Genomic DNA, 27,876 nt, shown 5'->3' on the forward strand with positions numbered 1-27,876 from the left:
GTGCAGAAAGTTATCTAAATATTCCTAGAAGTGGTTAGGTAAGGAGTTAGAGGTCTATAAAGTTAGTAAGGCTGTAAGAAAGGAGGGTATGAGCTAAATTGTGTAAAGCTATTACTTAATGTCCACCTGACCTAGGCGGTGTCTCCTTGTGGAATTTACTTTAAATCAGGAGACTTGCATGTGGACTGTTATTACTGCTAGTCCTTTAAGGTGGCCAAGGGAGATATCTGATTCCAGCTAAAGCCTTTCCTGAGGCTGTTCTCCAAATACCTGGAATGTGTATGTCCAGAGAGTGATCAGTCCACACTGTTAGCCCTTCTTAGGGAAAAGTCAATTGTGAAAACTATGAAGGCACACATGATTTTCACAGCAGAAGACAGCTGATATATAACAAGCCAAGTAACACCAAAAGCTCCTTGGAATTTGGCTTCCTCTGGAAGAATTCCCTGATTCCTCCAGGTAGTGACTTTGCCATAACCAGCTGAGTTCTAATGATATATTCCTGCGACCTGCAGCACTAGTGAGGTTCCTTTTTCTGCATAATTTATAGCATGCTATTGAGCCTTTATAGTGAAGTATACATATAGGTCAGGAGAATTTGGGGAGTGACTGTGTTATCTAGACTATCAATAGTTCTGTAGTCCCAGATTTCAGCATGCTACTATTGTTCTGACATTGTATTTGGCCTTCTTTAATTTTCACAGCAAAGCCCAATTGGCTAGTACCTTAGCCTTACTTTCCATATCTCTGGCACTGGCTCCCAGCCTGCCTCTACAGCTTGCTGACCATGGGTCCCTATAGTTTGGTCTGTTCTCCATCCAAGCCAGGCTGAGCCTCTGACCTTGCTCTTGGTTTCTGCCCTTCAGAAGACTGCATGCCTAGTTCTGTCCACATGTCAACAGCACCCTGTCTCTGCACAGTTCTGCTTTATCTAGGAGGAGGCCATGTTGCTTTTGTACCTTATGAGGGTGGAGGTTTCCACCTAACCTTATATCAAAGCTGTCTATGAACCTGTCTCCTCTCCTTACACTGTGTGACTCCTTGAAAATGTGCCAGCTGGCTCTGCTGCCTGTCAGGAGGGTCCAGCCTGCATGGCTTGAGCTGGGAGTGTGTGGTTGGTAGAACTCTTCTTAGTGCCCGCCCCCCACTTCTGTCTCAGATAGGCCCCTTGAGAAGGATCATAGTGAGGATGTACAGCTCTCTGACATGTTACTGTCAGCTTCACTGGGGTTCTCTGTGGACATATGCGTGATCCCTTTTGTCACAAGCAAGCTCCTGTGCTGGGGATCCTGTTTGTAATCTGCTTCAGCAGCTCCTCTCCAGACTGTCTCTCATGAGGAATCTGTTGTGTTTTGTAATGCTGTCATGGTTATTTTTCTTGGTGCTGTGATAAAGTATTCTGACCATAGGGCTGGAGAGAGAGCTCAGTGGTTAAGAGCATTGGCTGCACTTCTAGAGAACTAGGGCTGGAGTCCCAGCACCCACATGGCCCCTCACAACCACCTATAACTCCTGTCCTAAGGAATCTGTTACCCACTTCTGGCTTCCATGAGCACAAGGCACATATGTAGTATACAGATATACACATGGATAAAACATCCATACACATAAGAAAATACATGGCAAAAGCAATAAGGAAGAAAGCATTTGTTTTGGTTCACTGTTCAAGAGTACAGTCTATCATGGTGGGAGCTTGGTGGTCGTGGTGGCAGGAGCTTGAGGCATTGTGTCTGCAGCCAGGAAGCAGAGGATGAGGAACACTATGCTCAGCCAGTGTGCTCCTTTTTTCTGCTGTAGGACCAAAGCCTAAAGAATGGTGCTGCCCATTTTTAGGGTGAGTCTTCCCCACCTCAATTAGCATAATCAAGATAATCCTAAACTGACATGGTCAGAGGCTAACCCACTCAGGATAATCCCAAATGGGCATGGTCAGAGGCTGACCCACTCAGGATAATCCCAAATGGGCATGGTCAGAGGCTGACCCACTTAGGATAATCCCAAATGGGCATGATCAGCGACTAACCCACTCAGGATAATCCCAAACAGACATGGTCAGAGGCTAACCCACTCAGGATATAATCCCAAACGGACATGGTGAGAGGCTAACCTACTCAGGATAATCCCAAACGGACAGGTCAGAGGCTAACCTACTCAGGATAATCCCAAATGGACATGGTAAGAAGCTGACTCACTCAGGATATAATCCCAAACAGACATGGTCAGAGGCTGACCCTCTCAGGACAATCTCTCCTAGATGTGCCTGGAGGTTTGTCTCCTAGGTGATTATAAATTCTGTTGCAAAGTAACTTACTGGTAGAAAGAGTTATTTTGGTTCATAGTTCATAATTTGTGATGGCTAATCTTGTTTAGCAATTTCACATACCTGGGAAGAGAGACCCTCAGTTGAAGAATTTCTTCCATCAGATTGGCCCTGTGGATATACCTGTAGAATATTTTCTTCATTGCTAATTGATGTAGGAGGACCCAGTCAAATGTGGGTGGTACCAATCCCTTGGCAGGCAGGCCTGGGCTGTGTAAGAAGGTATCTAAAACATGAGTCTGGGAGCAAGCCAGTCATTTCTCTGTAGTTTCCGCTTGAGTTCCTGCTTGAGCTCCCACCTTAATGTCCGTAATGATGGACTGTGACCTGGAAGTGTAAGCCAAAGAAATCCTTCCCTTCCCCAAGTTGCTTTTATTCAGTGTTTTATTACAATAATAGAAAGCAAAGTCGAGAATAGTCCATCATAGGGGAAGGCATGGCATGGGCAGCTGCATGGTGGCAGGAACATGCTGCTGGGACTCCTAATATCTAAGCAGACCAAGAACTAGAAGAGGGCAGGAAGTGGGGCCGGGTATGATTATTAAGGCCTACCCTCTCCTTAGATTCCACTTGCCATATGTAGGCCTCACCTCCTGAAAGTTCTACTTATCCTGTAGTCAAAAGTTTTCCTCTGTCCCACCTGGACCTGCAGCTGCTCAGACCCAAGTAAACACACAGAGGCTTATATTACTTACAAATTGTATGGCCCAATGGCCCAATGGCCCAATGGCTCAGGCTTCTTGCTAGCTAGCTCTTTTATCTTAAATTAACTCATTTCTATTAATCTATGTTTTGCCACGTGGTCCATGGCTTTTCTGGTCTGCTGGCATCTTGCTCCTTGGGCGGCTGGCTGGTGTCTCCCACATTCCACCTTTCTCTTCCTGTCTCTCTCCTGAGATTTCCTGCCTGCCTCTAAGCTGCCTTGCCATAGGCCAAAACAGCTTTATTTATTAGCCAGTGGGAGCAAAACATATTCACAGCATACAGAAAGACATCCTACAGCACTATCCTCCAAATGCTATCAGCTGGGGACCACATGTTCAAACATGTAAGCCTGTAGATGTAAAGCCTATAGTTTTACATCCTAACTCTAACTAAAATCAACTAGACCTCCCTTGCTTGGCATCAGATTTCATATTTTCCTCATTAGCTTCAGAAGGGCGCCTGCTGCTTGATGGAAGGAATGTCACACACACAGAGACACTTGGTCAGAAACTGCTTACCTTTGCTTTGGTGACTAGGGAGATGCGAGCGTTTCTTGTCCCCATGAGGGTGGTGGTCTGTGCACATGCTCCCCAATGTACTGCCTTTACAAAGGTTTTCCTTCCTCAGCAGTATTGCACTTTAATTCCCCATTCAGAAAGCTCTTGGCTCTTGAAAGCTCTTGGCTCTTGTTAAAACAAACCATAGGAGCAGACATGCACATTAGCCTCGGCCTTCAACAGTCATGGTCATCGTTCTTACTGTCGTCTACTTCTACATCTTGTTCCATGGAAGGTCTTAAAGGCAAATGACATGCATGGAGATGTCATTCTCTATGGTGACATTTTCTTCTGGAATACTCCCTGAAAGGCCAATTTGAAGCTGCTTTACAGTAAACTTATTTTTTTCCAAGTAGAAACAGTATACATTAAAAAGATGGTAAAGGTATGGTACAGTAAGCATCATCTATTGTCATTGTGAAGTCTTATATACTCTACACAATATTTGTGCTGTAGTTTTATGTGACTGGGCAGTACAGTCGGTTTGTTTATACCAGCATTGTGACACATGAGTAAGGCAGTGTGCTGTGCCATTACAGTGGCAGCTGGGACACAGGAATTTTTCAGTTCTTTTATAATTTATTTTTTACTGTGTTTCCCAGGCTGACCTTGAAATCCTAGGCTCAAGCAATTCTCTTCTCGCTCAGCTCCATCACAATTTGATGGGACTTCTGTGGTCTGTTACTGACTGAAACATTGTTAGGTGGTATCTTATAACAACCTCAGAATATATAGAATGTTTACATGTATGTGTAATAACTAAACTTCACAGAGAAGAATCAGTGGATTTAGAAGGAAAAGTTGATAAATATGCACTCATATGAGCTACTGGAGTATTCCTTTTTTAATAATTTATAGATCACATTCACACACAGAAAAGTACTCAGGGTTTTAATGACACATATCAGGTTCAGTCACATGGCCATTGTACAAAAACTGTAGCCAATAGACAGTATATATTCCATTAGCCTGTGCTAAGGATCAAGCTCAGGGCTTTTCCTTTGGTAAACAAGTGCTCTCTCACTGAACTCTCCCTTGGTTATGGAGATGAGTTTTTGGTTCTGTACCCCACAATGCCCTGGAAGTTGAAATCCTCTTGTGTCTACCTCTGCCTCCCAAGTACTGGGGTTATTAGGTGTGCACTACCACTCCTGTGACACTGGTTACATTTTGATTGTTAAACCTTGCATTTTGGATCAAAGTCACTTGGTCTTGCTGTAGTTATGTATTTCTGGATTTAATTTGCTGTTTTGTTGTGATTTGTGTTTATGAGGTGTTTGTCTTAGGCTTCTGTGAGTTTTTTTATATGGCGTTGGTGTCAGACTATTGCTGGCCTCATAAAATGTCGTAGAATGGAAGGGACACCACATACCCTTTTCTCATATGATCTTTGGAAGAGTTGGAGAAGGACTGGTGTCTTAGTTAGGGTTTCTATTGCTGTGATGAAACACCATAACCGAAAAGCAAGTTGGGGAGGAGAGGGTTTATTCGGCTTACACTTCCAGATCATAGTCCATCGCTGGAGGAAGTCAGAACAGGAACTCAAGCAGGCAGGAACTAGAGGCAGGAGCTGATGCAGAGACCATGGAGGGGTGTTGCTTACTGGCTTGCTTCCCCTGGCTTGCTCAGCCTGCTTTCATACAGAACTCAGGACCACAAGACCACAGATGGCACCAGCCACCACGGGCTGGGCCCTAATTGATCACTAATTCAGAAAATGTCTTACAGCTGGATCTCATGGAGGCATTTCCTCAACGAGGCTCCTCCCGCTGCTGACTCTGGCTTGTGTCAATTTGACACAGAAAACCAGCCAGTACAACCGGTGTTCATTCTTTTTAAAACATTGGGCAGAATTTACTAGAAAGCCACCTGGGGAAGGTTTTTTCCTGTTTCAAGTTTGTTTATATTTTCTAGAGGATTTTTTTTTGGTTTATGTTTATAGGAATTTGCTAATTTCATCTATTTTGTTGGTACAAAATATTCGTTGTGTTTCCTTGTTCTTTTTATCTTTGTAAGTTTAGTAGTAATGTCCTTCATATCTTGATTTTAGTCCTCTCTCGTTTTATTAGTTTAGGGACAGGGTTGTCAGTGATCTTTTCAAGGAAGAACCAACTTTTGGCCTTGTGTTCCTGTCCTTTCTTTACTTCTTATTCTAATATTTACAGTTCCTTATGGCTGTATTTGGCTTAATTTTCTCTCCTTTTTCTTATTTCTGGAGGTAGACACTTCACTCACTGAGTTGCAATTCTTCTTTGTCAAATGCAGGTGTTTTCGCTGCGGGGAACCCCTGCTCTGCCCTCTGGTAGCTGGCTGCTGGCTCCTGACCCTGAGCTCCTGTTGAAGCTGGGAAGGGGATGAGAATAGGGTAAGTTAAAAATACCACAGAACATCCTGGTCTTACCACAATCAGTTGTTTTTCTCGAATAAATGACTTTTGGATTCCTCCATCCTTTTAGTTCCAGAGTTCTTACACAGTTAATTGGGAAGACTTCTGCTTTGTCTGTATGGAAGAGAGGACGCTGAAAGTGGTTATTGCTCTTTCATTCCCACCACTGTTAGCCACCTGTGAAGCTTATACTTAAGAATTAGTAAACATGAATGGGATTACTGTAAGGTGTTTTATGGAAATGGATTATACTGGCTTATAAATGTCACAATGAAATGAATTATATAGTTTGCTAGTCAATTTTGGAAAAGAGCAGCAGTGTAGGACTGCTGATGACATTGTCACACATTCTCAGAAGCCGAGGAAATTAAAACTGGGTGACTCCAGTGCAGAGCCCACTACTTTCAGAGCTGCTAGAGAGTCTGGTGCCAAGTTCCCCAAAAGGAGGCTCAGCTATGAGAGAAAGTGCACTGGGTATCCATGTCCAGGCAGGGTGTGGAGACCCGGAGTGTCTGCAGTGCCTCAGCTGGGGCTGGCTGAGCACCCACAAGTCTTTGCTGTGAGCAAGGTCAGTTGTCCCTTGTGTCCGGGCCTGTTTGATGCTGAGGAAAGGGATTGTTTCTGCAGGGGAAAGCTCCTGGGTACCTATACCTGAGGCAGGCAGGGAGCAGCTAGATTTGCTTTTGCTTAGGACGTTAACATAGCCCTGGATCTGCGTGGCAAGAGAATCTGTACTCTTGAAGCAGAGTACGAGTAGATATTTTCGTTGTGAGTTCCTCAGCCATGACACCATGTCTGGGAGCTAAAAGAGGGCCAGATTCTAAGGTAAAATTTAGCACATGTCAAAGTTCAAAGGCCAGTAAAAGGAAATGGTAACTTGTAGTCAAATGATCAGCAGGCACAACATTTACTGTTTGGCAGATGAGTTAGGAGAAATGGCAAATGTTTTTTAATATCTGAGAGGCTTTTGTTCTGGAACACTCACTACTGTTTGTACTTGAAGATTCAATAGGTTATATACTAATCTGAAGTTTGTGTCCCTGTTAGTGAATTCTTCTTTTCCATACATTGGCTGTGAAAACATACTAATCTAAAGTGTGTCACTATTAGTGAATTCTTCTCTTCAATACATTGGCTGTGAAAACATACTAATCTAAAATGTGTCACTACTAGTGAATTCTTCTCTTCAATACATTGGCAGTGAAAGCATGCAAAAATGTGGTGACCACAGAATTTATGGCTGAATTTAGATCTTTGAAGATGCTGACATACATCACCTTGTAACTACTCTTGTAGGGCCATGGTAGCCTCACTTGCTGCCTTTGGTACTTTTGATATATGGATAGCCTTGGTGACCCAGAAGTTCTATCTTTGATCATTAGAGAGCAGGTTGCTCATGTTAGACCAGCTAGCTGGTGAGCTAGGCCACTTATTGCATATTCTGAGATGGTTTAGACCTTGAGTTCTATCTGATCTACGTTTCAGAGTTGAAATGGATGATTCTTACAGTCTTCCATGCTGGGATTACTGCAGCTTGGCCAGAGGTCCCTTTCAATGGAAGCTTTGTGGTAGCTTCAAGCATTTGAGTGTGTCTTGTTTATTGGTGACCCACCCCCTTCAGCCTGGCAGAGAGTAGTAGTAGAGTCTAAACTCTTGGGCTCAGGCATGTCCAGGAGTATTTCTGGTGAGAATTGGAGGCAGACCTTTATATACTGAATTCACAGTAGTTTTCATCCCTGCTCCCATGTTACCACGATTAGATTCATTTAAAAATAATTCTGGGTTGAAAATCCCTGAATTTCTTCTCTGTAGTGTGCTCAGCTACATTTGTTGGATCTTCAGTGTGACTTTCTTTTTTGTGCTCCTCACATTCTCAGTTCCATACATATTCTTGTCAGATCTTGAGCAAGTATTTCAAAATAGGAGCCCAGCTACCAGCAAGCTCAGAGTGAGGCCAGGCCTGCCATCCTAGACAGAGCCAGTGCCCAGGCATTACTCTTTAACCATCTCCTGACTTAGAACTTGAGAAGATTTGTAATACTTGTATTTGGGCCATGAAGCACCGAGCCGGAGAGTGCCCCAGGATGGCTGTAAAAATCAGGTTTCCAGAGGGCTCATTGTTCATCTGTATGAGAAACTTTAAAAACATTTATGAACTTTTGAAAATTTCCACCCTTCTGAATTTACCTCTAGGATATAATCAGAGAAACACCAATTTTATGTACAGAAAATACTCATTATAATATTAACTTAAATAATTAGCAGTTGGAAGTAAGTCAAATGCCCCCAAATAATAGAGTATTAAGTAAATGAATTATTGTATTTCTATAACACTATGGAATATTAGATTGCAGTTAGTGTTTATAGAACTGATTCATGACATGAAAAAAAATCCACCTAGTACACTGGTACATGTGAATAGCATGTGTAAACAATAGTGAATGTAATATAAAGTGGCTGTGTGTATGTATATATGGTGTATGTGCATGAAAGTATGAATTTTGAAAGCCTCAGAAGTACAGCTAAGGCTTCAGGTGTCCTGCTGAGAGGTAGAGTCAGTGTTGCTCAGTTTCATACATTTCTGAATTTTTCTCAATGGGCTCATGTTACTTTTATATTCATGGGAGAAAGAACATAAGTTTTTATTGTTAGAGAATAATTATGTAACTATTAACCTGGTCTTTGAGTCCTTATAAGGATGTTTTTTCTAAGCATAAAGCAGTCTCAAGTAACAGATGTTTGATTTTCATAGACAGGTTTCTTTGAGCCACAACAAATATTAAAAGGCTAAAAAGGTATATGCTAAAATTACATACATATATACACACACACACACACACACACACACAAACAACCCATTCTGAGGGGATATACAGTTGATGTCATTTTGTTTTAAAACATGTTAATTATGAGAAAATACTTAGGGAAAACCATGTGCTGTCAGCCCTTCTGTGTGGGAATTGGGGGTACTTTGAAGTGTATTTCTTATGCTTTCCAGTGGTTTGCCAGGCCTCCACACACAGAACAGGCATGCATTCTACAATGGCCCATGCTAATGGAGAGCAGGCTGTGAGGGTATGGCCTGATGTCTGTGCAGGGTCTGCTTGTATGGGGAGCCAGATGGCCTTTAAGGGTCTGGGGCAGACCTGGGCACAGCTGATTTCTCTGTCACTGATTGCCATGTGGTAGGCTGTTTGGAAAATCTGGCAGATATTTTTAGGCAGTACTGGTGAGTAGGCAGATAGACTGAGTCTGGTGATGAGGAATGACCCACTCTAAAAGCTAGAAAACTACAAGTGAGGAAGTTTACAATTTTAACCTAAGTCTACACACTGACACCAAATCAAAAGCTTCTTTCTAAATCATTGGAGGCTTATCATGCATCTATACCTACACTACCTAAAGTATGATCTATTGTAAGTAGGAAAATAAAACAACCACAACAAAAAATTATGTCCTCTCTAGATGTGGCCAGGTGTGTGGAGAAGGCCCTGAATTTCTCCATGGAGAGATTGCTCAGGCCTGAAAATCTGCATGGTGGGAAGGGCCACACAGGATGATGCCAGGCCTGCACCAGATAGTCCTCTAAGGTCTGCATCCTCCCACCTCCACAGATGCGTCATGGCCACACATTGTCCTCACAGTGCTATTTTTTGAGCTGGAGGAGTAAACAAGCTCATCCCCAACTATTTCCTTCTCTGTTCCTCTGAGGCTTAGAGTGCTAATTATTTAGAAATGGTAATTGTACCAGTGAATCTGTGATGGGAATTGAGTTGGAACATCATTGCCTGTCCTCCCCCAATAGAAACCCTTTTAAACCCCGGCTTGTCCTCCTCCTGAATCTTGTCAGCACCACAGTACTCTCATCCTAGGCTGCTGTTGGAGGCATGGTAATGAGATACTCCGCAGAAGGAGTCAAGGTCGCCCCCTTCCTGAAGTCAGATCCTCACTGTGTCTGCTTATTTTGGGGGTTTCTTTATAGAGACTCATGACAACCTCAGTGCCTGCAGACATGTTTAGCAAAAATGCCACTCATGGGTGCCTAAGGACCACATTTCCAGATGTGTCCATTCATAGTATACCTCATCCAGTCCCAAGGCATCAATGCGACCTTTGGAGTGGTAGGCTAAAACTGCCCACAGGGCAGTCCACAGGGCAGTCCACAGTGCTGCCCTCACTGTGCTGGTCTCTCCCCGTGTGACACTTGTTCATCCCCTCCTCAGGGAAAAGCTCCAGAAGCCTGTATTGTATCAGAAGGAGCCTCAATCTTACCCTGGCATGACATGAACACAAAAGCCCATGAAAGATGTTAGCTGTGCCACTGAAAATGTGCAAATAACAAAGGCATATTAGATGTATGATTGTGTGGTGTAGTAGAGTGTGGTGCCAGAGACCACAGCAGGGGAAATCTGGTGTTAGGTTGGAACTTCAAAGGGTTTAGAAAAAAATCCCCTTCCTTAGCAGGTTGCTGTATGTTTTGGCTGGTAGGACATAGAGGACATAGCCATATGTAGAAAGAAATCTGCTCTTGGTACATGTGCTGGTTAGAATATTGCACTATGCCACAAAACTGTATGCCCAAAGTAGGAAATTACAGATAAGAACTCAAGGAAAGTAGCATGATTGTCAGTGCCATTCTCAAGTTCCCTAACGGCATAGCACTTTGCTTTTACCTTTGCCTTATCATTAGTCTCTGTTTTAGAAATATTATCCTGATGAAAACATTCTGTATGGATGAGTGCTGAGGTGTCTATATAAACCCGTGCCAGTGCAAGAGCCTGGTTCAGTTTGTGCCACCTGGATGCCCTTAGCACCAAGTGCATGCAGGAGCTTGCAGAGACCAGAAAAGGCATCAGATCATCTGGAACTGAAGTTACAGATGGTCGTTAGTTGTCATATGGGTCCTGGGAACTGAACTGGGGTCCTCCACAAGTACAGTCAGTACTTTTAACCACTGAACCACCTCTCCACTCTCCGTTCTTACATTCTCTTAAAGGTCTTACTTGCATGTCATGCTAGGGTCTTGCTTGCTGGCTCCTCACATGTGACTTCACATCAAAGTACATAAAGAACCTTTGACTGGTCCATATCCAATGGCAACGTGAGTTACGTCCTTTTCATCTATCTGCAGAGACATAATTTAACATAGGCGTGTCCTCCTTTTCTGTCACCATCTCCAAAGCCAGCTGACCTGATGGATGGTCCAGCAGGGGTCTTATGGTACTACATATACCTGTAGAGGAATAGCCAGTGAACAACAGGAGTGGAGAGGACCCAGCCCACAGCAGCATACATTCATCCTGGGTTCTGAACTGTGGCCCTGACTCCAGTGTGCAAACTACCTTGAGATGATTCAAAAATTTTAGTTTTTTTATTTTTGAAATTAAAATGATTACATTGTTTCTCCTTTCCCCTTTTACCCTCCAACGCTTCTCATGTTACCTTCCTTTCTTGTTCTCTCAGATTCATGGTCCTCTGGCCTTTTATTCTTTAATTGTTGTCACACACACACACACACCCTGCTTAGTCCGTGTAATGTTACTTGTATGTCTATGATCTCAGGGCTGACCACCTGGTACTGGATAACCAAGCGGAGGGCGTTTTCCTGGGGGAGGACTATTTCTCTTGCTCTCAGCATTTCTTAGTTGCTTTATTTAGATACCTTTTCTTCTCCTAAAGCGTATAAAGGTTATTTTCAAAGTTTTTAGCAAGAGACTTGTTTTTAAGCAGTCTTTCAGAGAAAACCCGTGCAACCATAATAGCCACTAATATTAACGAAGCACCTGATTTGTGCTGGCTATCTCGACTTGAATATCTCCATTAGTGCTTGGCTCAGTCTCCATAGTGCTCCTTGAGATGGCCATTGCTGTTTCCCTCCCCTCGGCTTAGAGAGTGAAAGAACTCTCATGTTATCTTGATCGCAAGTGGTAGGCCAAATCTGACTCCATGGTGGTGGGATGAGAGCTCCCAGAGCTTACCTCCCACTGCGCCTGACAGCAGACCTGTGAGGCTGTGGAGAGCTCAGTGGTCACAAACCACTGACCTCCCCACGCTGTCACAACAGAAGAGTGGTCACTTATTCATAAGCTTCCCACAAGAGCTGACATGAAAGTCTGGGGACTTGTGACACATGTAGTACTGGAGTCCTGACTATTATGCACAGAAATTTTATTGGCAAATTGCTGGAGAACGACTCCTTTGTTCTTTCATTCACGTGTGTGCCTGATGTTCCTAGGAAAGGCTGGGCACTCCTCCAGCATATTGACATCCTCGTGGAGGACAGAAAACATAACTGTAATCAGCTAATGCATTATATTGCATATCAGATGGTAAAAGACATCAAGAAGGGAGAATGTAATGTTGGTTCCTGCCAATAGGCTGGTTAGGAGAGCCTCTGGGATGGTGGGTATTCGAGGAAGGCCTTGCAGGAGGTACTGGAGTGAGTCTGACGGAGCTGGTAGATGAAGGGTTCTGTGCCCATGGGAACTGGCACAAAGGCTGTTGGGGACATGCCTGGTGTATTCACTGGGCTGCAAGGTGACATTATGGCAGGAGCAGTATGTGCAGGGGCATGAAGTAGAAGTGAGGTCAAGGTGGTATCAGGGTACTTTGTCAGGTGCTTTGCAGGGTCTCCTAAGACTAGCTCTTAGTCTGCATGGAGCAGGGGCTGAGAATAGAACATGTGGGGCGAATGTGGAACACGGTGCTGTGAGCCTGTTTTCTCTCTGCGCTAGGTCATCTGCTTTGTAAATGGGTGCTGTTAATGATACTTGTTTCTTAGAGGATACACAAACAAGTCCCTGTTGTCTGAAGACCACCTTTATAACAGTGCCAATTGCATCTAATTTTCACAGAAATCTCCAGGGAAGACCTCTGGATCTCCGGCATATAAACACCTTCTATTTGCTAGGCCTTTCCCCTCACATTTTTATGCGAATTCATCCTCCTGGCAGATGGAAGCCTCAAATTTTGATCTGGCCTCCCATGTTGGAAATAAAGCAGGGTGCTGGGCTGGAATCCATCATAGTTACCTCAGCCGTCTGCTCTGCACAGTGGGCTCAAAGCTAGCGACAAAGCAGCCAGGCTGAGACGCTGGGTAAGCTGCACAGTGTGAGCCGTCAAGGCTGTGAGCAAATGGATTCTGGTGGGCTGCTGTAGGCAGATTCTGGAAGCTCCCAAAGGCCTTAGTCGAGTAGAGGCAGGAGCTTTGTAGTGGGCACCTGTGGCCTCTACTGTGAGTCAGGAGGGAGCTGTTCAGGGTACTGAGCTGCTAGGAACAGAATGGCTTTTCTGCCGTGGGTATGTTGATTGGGCACTATAGTTGCTTCCGGTGGGATTCCTGGCTGGTGTGCCAAACCAGAACAGAGCCCATCTGCAGCGATGCTTCCTAGGAAGAAGCGGTAGCTTTGGAAATACTTGGCTTCCATTTCAACACCCCTCAGACTTCCCTAATTCCCCAGAGCCAGATGGATGCTGCCCTCCATGGAGAAGCCCAGGAGGGTCCTTCCTGGGTTATGCGCCTGCAATCCCATGTATTTCATAGACAAAGACTGATCCCCACTGCTCCTTGGCCACCCCCTGTCCCATCTCAGAGCTCCTTTTTCTTCACCTGTACTAAAGTCAGAGAACTGAGAAAAATAACAAATCCTTTGTTAAAGTTATATTTGTCCTTTGTTCTTTTAATATTAAGTTGCTTATTTGTTTTTTGTATTTATTCAGATTATTTTGAGAATTTACAGAATTGGAAACATTTGAAATTATGAAAACAGTTTCAACTCGTCTCATTACTACAGATGGAGTTTTTGGCCCCTTCATGTCGTGATCCCGGTGGTGACTGGCCCCAGCTTCTCAGCTTGCAGTCATCAACCAGGCTCTTCACTTTGCTGTGTGGTGAGGGTCATTTAGACAGAGGGACACAGGGCTATGGGGAGGCTGCACGGCAGTGCACACCGCCTTCGGAGTCTTGGGCCCGGGTTTGGCTGTGCCCTGGACCCGGCCAGTCCCTGCAGCCCTCCTGCAGATGGACCTGCCTCTGCCACTCCTGTTTCTCCCTCACAGTCCCGTGGAGTCAAATGACAAGCTCTGCTAAAGGCTACACAGAAGCACTTCTCTGTCCTTTCCCCAGTCCCCAGGGCTCAAATCACTTCTAGCCCTTCTTGTTCCTATACTGTAGAACTATGTGCTCTAGCCTTGGGTAAGGTCACCTCCTGTTTTCTTAGGGATACGTTCATGTGACCCCAACACTATCTGTTTCCTGTGCCCTGTCTACTAGCCGACCACTTCCACTAGCACCAGAGATGGCTCAGACTACACCCCCCAATTCCCCCCCTTCGGAGACTCTGTCTTGCTATGTCACTTTGGTTGGCCTCAGACTCATTATCCCCCTCCTCAGTCTAAGTACTGGGGTGACAGGTGTGCAGCAGCACCCCAGGCTTGAAGCCCACCCTTGACTTAAAAAAGAAAAGAACAAACTCAATGGCAGATAAAATTTATAATGAGCCCTGACACTGTTACTTCCTGCCCCTTCTCTTCTTCGTTTTTAAAAACCAACCAGCTAAAATGGGGCTAACGATGTAGCTCAGTGGTAGAGCTCTTGCCTAGCATGTGCGATGCCCTAAATGTGATCTTTTTTTGTTTGTTTATTTGTTTTGTTTTTCTTTTTCTTTTTTGTTTTTTCAGGGTTTCTCTATGTAGCCCTAGCTGTCCTGGAACTCTCTCTGTAGACCAGGCTGACCTCAAACTCGAAGAGATCTGCCTCCCTAGTGCTGGGATTAAAGGCGTGTACCGCCACCACCTGATGTGTGATACCCTAAATGTAATTCCCAGCATTCACAAACAAACAAAAATGATCAACCAACCAACCAACCAACCACTAACTTAGGGCTGGAGAGACTGCTCGGCAGTTAAGAGCACTTGCTGCTCTTTCGGGAGTTCCCAGCACCTATATCCGGCAACTCATAGCACCTGTATCTCCAACTCCAGGAGATCGGGCACTCTCTTCTGTCCTCCATGGGTATCACACACATGTGCACACACATGTGCACATACAGGCACAGACACAGACACATAAATGAATAATAAAAATAAATCTTTTAAAAAATCACTAATATGCTAGACATGTGTAGTGCCTTTGTGAGTGTGTATACATGTATGCATGGGCGTAGTATACATATTTAGGTGTGTAAGTATATATGTGTATTGTGTATGCATTACACACACACACACACATATGGTTCATGTGTGTTCCTGTTATGTGTATGTGCCGAGGGGAACTAAGTGTCTTCTTCCAAGTCTCAGGACTCAGGACTCAATGGTATTATTTGGAAGAGGCAGTAAGAATGGAGCTGAAGTAGGAAATGGATGGAAAGCCTATTTGAGAAAGACTCTCCTGCTTAACTTAACTCCCTTCCAGCCTGGCGGAAGAGTGAGGACCCTGTCCTAGAAGTGACCTAGGAGCTTTTGGGCATGGTAGGGGAGCATCCCAGGCTGAAAGGAGGAGTTTCGGGTTTGGAAACCTAGGATTGCTATAGGAGAGAAAGGGCTTCTAGAGTGAACAAGTCCAGATGGAGGGTGTCCTGTAGATCTGAAGGCACTTGGGCCAATGACTGACTTTGGAGAGGAATTATATAGAGTGTGTAGAAAGACAAGCAAGTCAAACTTGGAGGTATGGGAAGGACTTCGTACTAGGTGAGGAGAGTAACAGTCACCATTGAGGATGGGGACATTGGGGTCAGGGCTCAGGAGAGTTAAGCTCAACCTCACAGAAGGAATTACAGTGTAGGATGTCATCTGTTCAAGTCCAGGATAGCAATACAGACCCAGTAACTAGAAATGCAGAGCTAGATAGGTATCAAAACAAAACAAAAACAAACAACAAGAAAGAGGTTATGTGGGGCACAGAAGCAAGGCAGGTACTGGGGCCGCTATTGCTCATGAGAAGCTTTGTACAGTTATTTAATTTTTAAATTTATGTTTAACTAGGCGGAGCCAAGGGAACTCTGTCAAAGAGGGGGAGGAAGGATTGGTTGTAGGAACCAGAGGGGTCAAGGACACCACAAGAGCACAGTCCACAGAATCAACTCAGCAGGACTCTTAGGGGCTCACAGAGACTGAAGGGGCAATCACAGACCCTGTATGGGTCTGACCTAGGTCCTCTGCATTGATGTTATGGTTTTATAGCTGGGTGTTCTTGTGGAACTCCTAACAGTGGGAGTGGGGGATGTCTCTGACTCTTTTACCTGCTTTTAGGACCTTTTTCTTCCTACTGGGTTGCCTAGTCCAGCCTTAATATGAGAGTCTGTGTCTAGTTTTATGGTAACTTGTTATGTCATGTTCAGTTGCTATCCCTGGGAGGCCTGCTCTTTTATTGAAAAACAGAGGAGGAGTGGATCTGGGGGAGAAGGAAGGTGGGGGTGGGTGGGAGGAGTGGAAGGAGGAGAAACTGTGGTTGGGATGTAATGTATGAGAGAATAAAAAATAAAGTTTAAACTTACTATGCTTGAGAGATCAAAAAATTATATGTTGATAGCTTTATGAAAAATGAACATTAAAGGGCTATAGCAAATGTTTTAGAAAAAAAATGAGGAAATTAAAGCCTCCTAAGTTTTCTTTCCTTGCGTCTCCTGCCAAGGCAGAACTCAGTCACAGTCGCCACAGTTGTGGGGAGGGCTCCTCACTCCCACCCCACACGGCCTGACTTCCATCATGCAGAATATGAGAGACACGGAGTTCTGCAGGTCTGGCCCCCACACCCTTCATCGAGATTCTCTGAGGCTCCTAGACTTGACTCTCCTGGTTTCCTCCATGTTTATGGAGTCACCTCCTCCTCACTGTCCTTATTGTGCTCATGAGTCCACATGTTGGGCACAGTTCTTACCCAGCACTCAGGGAGACTTCTGAGGTCTTACTCCTGATAGGGGATAAAATGGATCTACAGTTTTGTGTTGTACTTTTCTACTGCCTAGCGTTCTGTGAAATGTTCTACCTAGTCTGCGCTGAAGAAGGCCTTTTTGGAGGCTTGTGTTGTTCCTTCTGTATGGATGTAGGCACGGTTGTTGGATCATTACCCCTTTGCACACTGTTCCTCCCCAGCAGTGTTGAGATAAGCATCCTGGTGCTCAGCTTCTCTCTGCTGTGGGCCCTGTGCCCGCATGTTGAATTCCTAAGATGGAGAGGGTGGCCACAACATAGAACTGCCAGAGTGGTCTAGGTTGCTAGTTCTTTCCAGCCTTAGGCCAGTCAAACTTGAGCTTTATCTCCCCTGGAAATGGGCCCCGTGCACACCTGCACCTTGGCGTAGGGAAGTAGTCTCCCAGTAGGGCAGTTTTAACACCCCAGCCTTGCGGTCTGCTCTGATGTATGTATAAATGCTCTCTGCTTGTTGAAGGCATCGTGTGTGTCCTTCTGAGAGAGAGACTTTTTTTCCAGTTGTGCTGTTTGCATTTGCTCTGTGGCATGTTGGGTGACTCACTTCATAGTCCAATCATACTGCCATCTTCTATCATTTACATTTAGAAAACTTGTCATTCTGAAGCAAAAGGCATCCACCTTTATGTCCTGGTTTACTTTCTTACATTTACTGTGTAAGTTACTTGAGATTTAGTTAAAAATGTAAGGTAAATACCTAAGTAATTTTCCTTGTAAATATTAAACCCCCCACACATTGGAAAATACTTCCCAATGATTGTGCTACTGTTAATGTGTGGTACATCATATTTCTTCATTGGTCTGCCTGTCCTTGTGCCATAACAATTCTCTCACTTGTTGGAATTATTGTAATCTTATAGGATACTTACACATCTGATAGAGAATCCCACTCTTTTAAATACTTGTCTGGCTTTCCTGGCCTCTGGCTGTCTAGATGAACTTTAGAATGATTTTTAAGTTATGGAGTTAATCACACTGAAGCAAGGCACAGTAATGTAATTGCATGTTTGTAATCTTAGGACTCTATAGAAGACCATGAGTTCTAGGTCAGCTTTGTACATAAGGAGATCCTGTAAACACCAAACAAAATTATTCACATTCAGATGTGGGTCTAAATGGATCAAACATTGATTGGTTGAGACAGCGACTTGCTGTATATTCCTGGCTGGCCTGGTATTTATTCTCTAGCCCAGGCTGGCTTTGAACTAGTAGAAATCCTTCTGCCTCAGTGTTTTTGAGTGCTTGGATTACAGTTGGGTACTGCCATTCCCAGCTTCAAACCATACTATAGTTTAAATCGTGAGTAGTTGAAGGATCTTCAGTTTCTGATGTAGTTGAAGGATCTTTAGTTTCTGATGTAGGGAGCCATGTTGTCTAACCGTCATTGGTTCTCTTTGCTGTAAATTTCTCTTTTCACCTCCTTTTCCAACAGTTATGTCATCTGGTTATTGGAATTGGGATTCTGATATTGCATATATCTAATATATGATAGTATAGAGGAAAATAGTATATTTGGTTGTGGCTGTGGGGTGAGATGTTTTTAGTTGCAAGATGATTTCTGGTTGAATTTTGATGCATCCTTTATTTACTTGGCCCAAATGCTGCTTGTTTTACTGGCTGCTAAATATTCTTCACTAAGTTACAGTTTCTTTCTATTGCTACTTAGTGTTTGTTTTTGAAAATTGAAAATTGCAGTTCACTAAACATGTTAGTTGCTGCTGTTTTACTCAGCTGGGGCTGGAGAGATGGTTCAGTGGTAAAGTGCTTACTGGGCAAGCATCAGGACCTGTGCTTGGATCAGAAGCACCCACCAGGCATGGTGGCACACACCTGTAAGCTCTACGCTGGGAGGTAGACAGAAGGATCCTGTGGCTTGCTGGCTAGCCAGTCTAGCTGAAATGGTATGGTCCAGATTTAGGAAAGACTTCTTTAAAACATTAGGTGAAGATTTATAGAAGACACCTGACATTCGTTTCTCCTCTACATTCATTTGCATGTGTACTCCCATACATGTGCACTCCCACACATGTGCACATACACATTACATATCCAGTCTACAGATACACAGTTGATGACATTACCTCTTAATGTAGTGAGTTCCACTGATGAAATTTCAGATGCTGATTTTAGAAAAAAACTATTAGATTTTACTGATTCTTTTCACTATTTCTCCAATTGTAATATGCTTCCAATATTTTATGGGGCTTAGCATAAGGATTAGAGCTACAGTTAGGCCAATGCTAAGGCTGGAGTTGGCCATTAGAACTATTGAAAAACTCAGGATCAAGGTCAGTGCAGAGTTCCTTTGAGGGTTAGAATTAAAGGGTAGTGTGGTTGCACATTTTAAGTTTCTTTTCCTCTAACTTCTCTGTGCATATGGATGTGGATGTATGTCTATTTTTATGTGTGTAGGTACATGTATATATGTATGGGTGTGGAGACCAGAGTTATGTTATTCCTCTGATTCTCATTCTCTCTCTCTCTCTCTCTCTCTCTCTCTCTCTCTCTCTCTCTCTCTCTCTCTCTCCCCTACCTCTCCCTCTCTCCCTTTCCCTCCCCCCTTTTTAAGGCAGAATCCCTCATTAGCTTGGAGCTCAAGTAGGATAGGCTGGCTGGCCAAGGATCCCTAGAGATCCACCTGTCTCCACCTCTTCAGGGATTACAAGCCTGAACCATTATACCCATTAAAAAACCAAAAACCATGGATTCTTGGGGTTAATTTAGGCTTGCATGGCAAGCATTTTCTCAAATGAACTATCTCTAACCTTGTTTTCTTTATTTCTAATGATTATTGTTTATGGCAGGTTTTTAGTTAGGTTTATTAAATGTCTTTATAGCATTTTCTCGCAAAACTTTCATATATATATATAACCCCATAATTTTGTTAACTATTCCAGAATTTATTTATTATTTATTATTTTTATTTTTCGTTGTTTTGAGACAGGATTTCTCTGTGTAGCCTTGTAGGCTGTCCTGGAACTCACAATTCCAGAATTTCTTAGTTTAACCTATATGATTTTATTTTTCTCCCTTTATGTTAGTAGTGCTTTTTCAGTTCCTTGGACACGTTGCAGCTGTCTTGAGCCTTTAATAAAAAATTAAATATGGGATGACTTTTTTTCTATAGGAATGATCTTCTTTTTGTGCGTTCTAAAGTGTAGTTTGGAGAAGATGGCCTGTGTGAGTCAAGAGGGTGCCTGAGAGAGGAGTCCTTTAGGGCTGTGCTTGTCCTGTAGGGAGCAGCAGTGAAAGTATGGTCTGGGAAGGTGGCCATGGGGTTTGGGGACCAAGAAAGGCCACTCACTGGGAGTGAGTCCCAGGTCTTCAAGAGTAGTGAGGACATGACCCCTGAGAGAGATGGAAAGGTCACCCCCAGAGGTGGGGTCCAGAGTTCGTGGGGAGCAGGATAACTTCTCTGCTGACCAGATATCCCAGGGAAGCTGCGGGAAAGGGTGTGTGTGACTTTGAACCCCTCTGGTGACTGCAGTAGGAAGGTTAAGCTGCTGACAGTTCCCAAAACCAACTAATATCAACAAGGTGAAGTTTTTTCCTTTTTCTCATAGAAATCTCCTTTATATTTATTTATTGTGTAGGTGTGAGTGTGTATAAGTGTTTGTGCCACAGTGCAGGTGTGGAGGTCAGGAGACAATTGTGAGGGCTGCTGCTTTTCTCTCCTAATGTGTTCTGGGGGCCAAACGCATGGCTTCAGGCCTGGGAGCAAGCAGAGCCATCCAGACCATCCCACAAAGCCATCCTACCAGCCTGTGAGGGTTTTCTTCTTTGATGTAATAGTTCTTGGGAGTGGAAGTACTGCTATTTTCCCCTCCTGGCCCAGCTCTGGTGGCCTGCCATTCTCTGTGGTTTCTATCTCTTGCTGCGTCATTGTAACCTCAGAGCTGAGTGGAATCTAGGTGGATTGCTTGTGCTAAGGAAGAAGGTATGGCTGGGGACAAATTCATTCCAGGATCTTGGGGTCCAAGATATGTCCACATGTATCAGTATTCAAGACCAGCTGTGTACTGTTGATACAAAACATTAGCTCTAAGCCAAAGTGAATAAGAGCTCGTTTATTCTGAGCCAAATATGAGCGGCCATGGCACAGGAACATGGTTTCAAATAGTTCTTAATGACATGTTCCACAGTAGTAGTTAGACAAACTTTTATTATTACAGACAAAGGCAGCCGTAAATCCATGTACTTAACAATTACATTGGTGGGGACAACAGATAGGCAAGCTACCTACAGCACAGCAGAGTGAGGGAGAACTCTGCTGTCGGTTTTACATTTTACCTGAACACGTTCTTAGCTTTAGTGCTGGTGGAGGCTAGTGATCTGCTAGGAACTAGCTCAAAGGTTTTCTGTGATAGTCAGGATGGGATGTGAGGTCAGATAGAACTGAACAACAAATGGCTATTAAGGAGAGTAAAAATAGCCCAAAATAATGTTGGCTCTTGATCTGTGATCTGTAACGTTTTTACTCCCCACAGTCATGGAAATTCTAATCCCCACAGTCATGGAAATTCTAATCATTTAGTCTGCAGAACTTTCAAAAGAGGTATAATCCAGATTGGTCAGTGTGTCCCTGACTCTCTGTGGTTGGATGATCCGGCCAAGTGTGTTCGGCTGGGCTGCTCTGAGCTCTGCCCAATCTGTGTCACCAAGTAGGAGGGCAGAAGGTTTTGGGGAAGACTGTCTACCATAGGTGAGGCCCCAGATGTATGAGAGTGTTGAGTTGGAAAGGGGATATGGAAACATGTACCTGGGCAGGGAGAACCAACCCGAGTTTACCATGGGAAAGACAGATCTGGGCATAAGGTGCATGCCTTATAATCACAGCATTGGAGCAGAAGTGGGAGTACTGAGGCAGGAGGATTATGAGTTTTGAGGCCAATATGGACTATACAGTCAGACCTGTCTTAGAAAAAGGAAAGGCTGTGCTGACATGTGACCTAGCGGATAGACTTATCCAGGGGGAACCACTAGCTGTACACAGGGCAGCTCTCTCTCTCTCTCTCTCTCTCTCTCTCTCTCTCTCTCTCTCTCTGTGTGTGTGTGTGTGTGTGTGTGTGTGTGTGTGTACTGAGTGCTGGCTCTTCCATGTAGAAAGGGCCTGAGACCAGTAAGAGCAGTGAAGATATGAAGATACATAGTTCTAACACGCCAAGGAGGGTCGTGAATGCTTTTCACAGAGCAGGAGAAGGCGTGCATGGCTGTGGAGGCATTGGATCTCACTAGCCAGCCATGACTGCAGCAGTCCTATCCTACACCGATGTCTCCATAGCCAGCAGGTGTCCTGCAGTTTCCTGGAGCCCCAAGGAGGTTGAGCTACCCAGCTGGTGAGATGTCAGGCGGCAGTTTATTTCCTCTTTCTCTACTGGTCCTCTGGGCCTTCTCCACTCTGCCTCTCCTGTCCTAGGATTCTTGAGTGTCTTTTCTTCCGAGATTCAGATCGGAATGCAGCCTGCCATTGAGGAGCAGATTTTCTTTTTTTCCCCTTCAAGATGAGATGACTCATGTGCCCCGCTACTGTCTGCTGCCAGACTGTCTGGCGAGCTTACAAGACGGAGACAATGATTGGAGCCAGAGAATTGCTGTGGCCCGTCGTAGCTAGAGAGAGCATGTAGGGTAGAGAACTGTTACCTTTAAGACACATTGAGACAAATGCTCTGTGTAGACGCTCCACAGCATTTCTGCTGTGTTCCTGGGGGCAAGGTGAGAGGTTGGGGGATGGAGAAGTGAGGGACATTGTGGGATGGTTGTGTCATACTCTAAGTTCCAGCTCAGGGCAGCTATGGCTCCTGACTCTTAGGAATGTCGCCCAGCGTTGTGGGCCCAGGATGCAGTTGTTTCCTGGTTAATGGTTTCTCATCTTATTTGCCCTCTTATCTTGGGTCTCATTTCCTTTCCCCACAAGGCAATAGTATGTATCAGGTTGCTCTCTTCTGTTCTGTGGTTGGCTATCATCCACACTGTCTCATTTCTTAATCGTGTCTTAGATGCTGCCTTGGCTTTGCATGTGAAGGGCAACCAGCAACAGGCCCCAGAAACTCTCGGCTGTAGTAAAGGAGGCTTTCAGGGAGGGGGGGGGGAGGTGTGTGTGTGTGTGTGTGTGTGTGTGTGTGTGTGTGTGTGTGTTGAGAGCGGTGAGAGCTTTATTCTCAGTGCCCTAGTTAATTTCTCTTCTACTGTACAAGACTGTTACCTACAGGTCTGCTGACTCTGTTGAGAAAATGTGTTCGATTTTTTCCCCACTTGTGTCCTGGCTTCTTCACAAGCTGGTGAGGGGACTGCCTCTTAAGCCCACCCACCCTGTGAAGGGTCTGGGTCTTAGGCCAGACCTAGTAGGCTGGTTGTGGCTGTAGAGAGCTGTTTTGAGGAGTGCAAGAGCAAGCTTGGCTCTCCATCCCCTTGTGTCCATCCTGAGTATGGGTGGAAATCGTGGGAATGGAGCTCTCTGATCAGAGCCCAGCTGGGCTGGGAGTCAGGTTATAGCTTGGGAATACTTTTTGCACACTGCTTTTCTTGGAATCACTCTGTGACCTTGGCTAGGTCCTTTCCCTTGCTTTCCCACCAGTATGACGTGCCTGCTCAATACCATAGGGAGGAGGTATGGGCAGGACTTGTAGGCTATTTCAGCTGCTATAAGATGGTGAGGGGACAGGGGTCAACTTCTTTCTAGGAATAAATCTATGACCAGATGGTTTCTGTAATGAGTGTAATGTTCCAGGCAGAAGTTCCTCACTGAATCTTCAAGGTCTCGATTCTCCTATTTTATCACTGAAGTAGCAGAAACCTGAGGTGAGTCAGCATTGGACGGGCACAAGTCCAGACTCTAGCTTCACCCTTTCCCTTCATCATTGTTAACTCTGAGAAGTCTGGAATATATTCACTGTGGCCTGTGCCAGTGCCAGGATTAGTGTCCATGTTCGAGGCCCTTCATCACGGATATTTCCCCTTTTCTCCAACAAGAAGCTCAGAAACTCAGTAAGATCAGGCCAGAGCGATGTCCTTGGGTTGTCATCACCATCGTGAGACAGCTTTGAGTCACTTCTGTTGAAAAAGCTGAAGACTGATGGAGGGCGACGGATAGGTGGCTGTGAAAAATGTATGACTCTGAAAGCTTGACATATAGAAGCGTGCTAATAGAAAATTTAAAAAAATTAAAAATAATAAAAGTATATGATTGTGTGTGTGTGTGTGTGAGAGACAGACAGACAGACAGACAGACAGACACCTGTGTGTGAGCACATGCCATGCCGCCATTTGTTACATATTGAGAACAGAGGACAACTTTGTGGAGTCTTCTCTTTCCATGGAACCTACATGGTCAGGCTTGTGTAGCCAGTGCTTTCCCTGCTGAGCGACCCTGTCAGCCCTGCACTTGAGCATGTCCATTGCCAAATGTCTCCTTGGAGAGTCAGGACCTAGATGGGCTTGGGACAGGGCTCTATCAGATGTGGCTGTGTTCTCTCTTAACTTGGAGTGTTTTCCACAGACTTCTGTCATTTTTGTGATGTTGACATTTTGAAGAAAACCTCTTTCATGAAATAAAAGGTCTTTAACTAGCCTGGCATGTTGGCTTACACTTGTAATGCCAGGACATAGGGAGTTGAGGTGGGAGGGTTGCCATTAGTTCAAGGCTAGCTTGGGTTACCTAGCTAGTTTTAGGCTGGCCTGGACTACAGAGTGAGGCACTGTCTCAAAACTGAAACCACACCAAACCAATGCAAAACCACTCAAAAATCCTATCTGTTTGGGTTTATCCTTATGATCTAGTTCATGCATTCTTGGTTAGACATTACCCGTGTGGATGATGCCCTTGCTGTTAATCCACTTTGGGATACAGAATGTCTACCTGCCCTATTTGGGGACATATTTGGGGACATGGAGTTGCTTTACTAGTCAGGAGCCTTGGCTGTTTAGACTCACACATTCTCTGGAGGGAAGACCCAGTAAGCTTCTGCCCACCCTGCTCTATATCAGAGCCCCAGGTTCACATCTACTGGTATGCTCTACCTAGATAAGTCTTTACTACAATGCTTGTATGTGCTGTTGGTTCAGTTCTGGTACAATTCCACTCACACTTTTAGATGTGGCCATCTTCCTTATTTGCTTATCTAGTATTATCAATTTTGCTCTGTGAAATTCTTGATTTCTAATTTGTTAGTAGCTGGCCTCTGTGATTTGGGAGTTCAAATGTCTAGGTCTGTCCAGAAGGAATCTTGAGGCTAACTGTGGGTGGAAGGACCATTACCTCACCCCTCTCTCTTCTTCCTAATCCTTTTCCTTTCCACATTTAAAAAAAAACAAATCAAATTATTTCCTTATTTTCTTATTTAATGTTTTAAGCTTCTCTTGTACTTACTCTTCCCAGCCCCCATCCAGATTTCCTTTAAGGCTCTGGGTTCTTTGTAGTATGGAAATATTCAAAGACTGAATTCTGGGTATAGGTGTACTTTTTACTATTTATTAGGGCATTCTGCTTCTAGCTACATAGAGGTCAGCACTAGGAAGGCATTATGTACAAACCTCCCCCCCCCCCGCATACACCCCCATATACACGGAAGTCACTGTGTGCACAAGTGCACACACCACACGTGGAGGTCACTCTGCACAAGTGCACATGTGCGCGCGCACACACACACACACACACACGTCACTATTTGTACACACACACACACACACACAATGTTCTCGCATGTTAAACATCCAAACGTGTGTGTATATATACACATCATGCATATACATATAATACAGAAATAAAAAAAAAAAAACCTCAATGCTACATGTCCTTTCTCTTTCTACAAGCCCCACCCCTCAGGTGGCAGTATATTCTTAGACCAAAAGAAACTCCTCTGGCTAGTGCTAAAGGCAGACCTCCCTGCCTGCCCCCAGGGCTGTTTGTTAAGCATTAACATAGAAATTAGCATAGCACTGTGGGTTAATTTTTAAAATTTGTTAATTATCTTTTCTGTATTATATTTTGTAAAAATCAGATATATCCATGTTTCCAAACATTCTCACATAGAATATATATAACATATGTTGCTACATATGCTCCTTTTTTCACTATTTTATTATAAAATATATAGAACAAAATTAGAACAAAATTTACTATTTTGACTTTTTCAGGCATAGAATTGAATGAGATTTGCCCAGAGTGCGATGCGTCTTTCCATGCCTGTGTTTCTGTACTTTGGGATTTCCTATGGCTCTGTTCTTCAAGCCGTCCAGTGCCAGCCCATCTTTTTCCTCTTTGCTCTCTAGGCTGCTTTCCTGTCTGTTGGGGTGCTGGGAAGTCTAAATAGTTCACAGTATTGTGAAGCTGCAACAGTGCTCTGATGGATGATGACCTTGAGCATTTGTATTCTCATGGTATTGAGCCTTCCTGGAAAGTCTTGCAAGGCTAGCCCTGGGTCTAATTTCAGCACAATTTACTCTTCCAGAACAGACACCATGTCCCAAGCCACCAGCACAATGTTCAGTGGTTTTGCAACCAGGGCTGGGCCTACAGAGTCTCTCCTGAAATTCTTGAGTTTTTTCCCAAAGTGACAAGTGAGCACGATAGCTCTGAGTGGTGTAAGTTGCATTTCTCTTCCAGTGAAGTGGGGCATTTGTTTCATTTCAACATCTTTTTTGATATTTTCTGTAAAGTTGTTGATCTTTTTGCCCTTTCAGTTTAGAAGAATTTTATTGATGGATTGTTGGTAGATACATTAAAGATACTATTTCTTGTCATGTATGCTACAAATATTATTTTGTGTGTGTGCATGCGTGTGTGTGTGTGTGTGTGTGTGTGTGTGTGTGTGTGTGTGTGTGTAGAGGTCAGAGGTCAACCTCAGGTGTCATTTCTCAGGAGCTAACGCCTTGTTTTTGGAGACAGGGTCTTCTCCCCGGGACTAGGGTTTGCTGTTTAGGAGTGCCGGCTGCCCCGTGAGTCCCAGGGTCCCTGGGCTTGTGTGGCAGCTGCTTACTAACTCAGCTGTCTCTCCAGACCGTTAAAAACACTCTCTGCAATTTGTTGTTTGTACTTTATTTTTTATTGTGACATTTTTGGTATGCCAGACACTTTGAAATTTGTGTGAAATTTTTCTTTCATCTAGATTTTAAATTTTTGAGCCAGTCCCACTGCGTATCCCTGGCTGACCTAGAACTTGCTTTGTAGATCAGGAGGACCTTAAACTCATAGAAGTTCCCCTGCCCCTCCCTCCCTCCCTCCCTCCCTCTCTCTCTCTCTCTCTCTCTCTCTCTCTCTCTCTCTCTCACTGGGACTAAAGGCATGTGCCACCAAACTTGGCTCGTGCCTTTTTCTATACTCTCTTTAAAGGAAATTATCCATGTTTTATTCTGGTATTTGTGTTGTGGTTTATTTTTATTATATTTTTATTATTTAAAACAATTTTTAAATTTAAATATATTTTGATCACGTTTTTCCCCTCCTCCAAATCCTTCGAGATCTTCTCCCCATCCCTACTCACCTAACTTTAACTTCTCAAAATACAAAAACTCAATACAAAAACAAAATCTCCCCAAACCAAGAAAACAAAACTACCCCCACAAAACAACAACTCCCCCTGAAACTGTCACCAAATAAAAGTGCACAAAACAAAACAAAAAACTGTGGAGTCCAATTATATGTTGGTCAACTACTCTTGAACATGAGGCCTATCCTGGGGCGGTTGACGTGCCTGGTGTCACTCTATTGGAGAAAACTGATTTTCTCTCTCCCAGCACTTCAGTTGTCAGTCTTTAACCTAGTGGCTAGGTTTTCATTCATTCATTCATTTATATATATAATAAAACAAAAGTAGTTTTTGTGTTGTGGTTTAGATATACAGGCTCCTCCCCTAAAGCTCCTATATTTAAAGCCTTGGTCCTCAGCTGCTGGGTCTAATCATTGAGAGGTGACTGGATTGTGAGAGCTGTACTTAGTGGATTTGCTTCACTGATGGACTCATAATTTAATAGCTTCCTTGGGAGGT

General features: G+C 44.1%; 1 protein-coding gene across 10 annotated transcripts in view; it reads left to right on the plus strand.

The window, feature by feature from the left end:
• Pcbp3 (poly(rC) binding protein 3) overlaps positions 1–27,876 on the plus strand; it is a 202,442-nt gene that overhangs the window by 60,412 nt on the left and 114,154 nt on the right. For 9 of the 10 annotated variants that reach the window (XM_059282473.1, XM_059282461.1, XM_059282472.1 and 6 more), the window contains exon 2: positions 5,848–5,947. The exons of the other annotated variant lie outside the window; for it this stretch is intronic. The gene's annotated coding sequence lies outside the window, so the exon portion shown is untranslated. The remainder of the gene's footprint in view (positions 1–5,847; positions 5,948–27,876) is intronic. 10 annotated transcript variants of the gene reach the window in all.

Source organism: Peromyscus eremicus, chromosome 16_21 (assembly GCF_949786415.1).
Source record: "Peromyscus eremicus chromosome 16_21, PerEre_H2_v1, whole genome shotgun sequence".
In the NCBI taxonomy this organism is placed as follows: Eukaryota; Metazoa; Chordata; class Mammalia; order Rodentia; family Cricetidae; genus Peromyscus; species Peromyscus eremicus.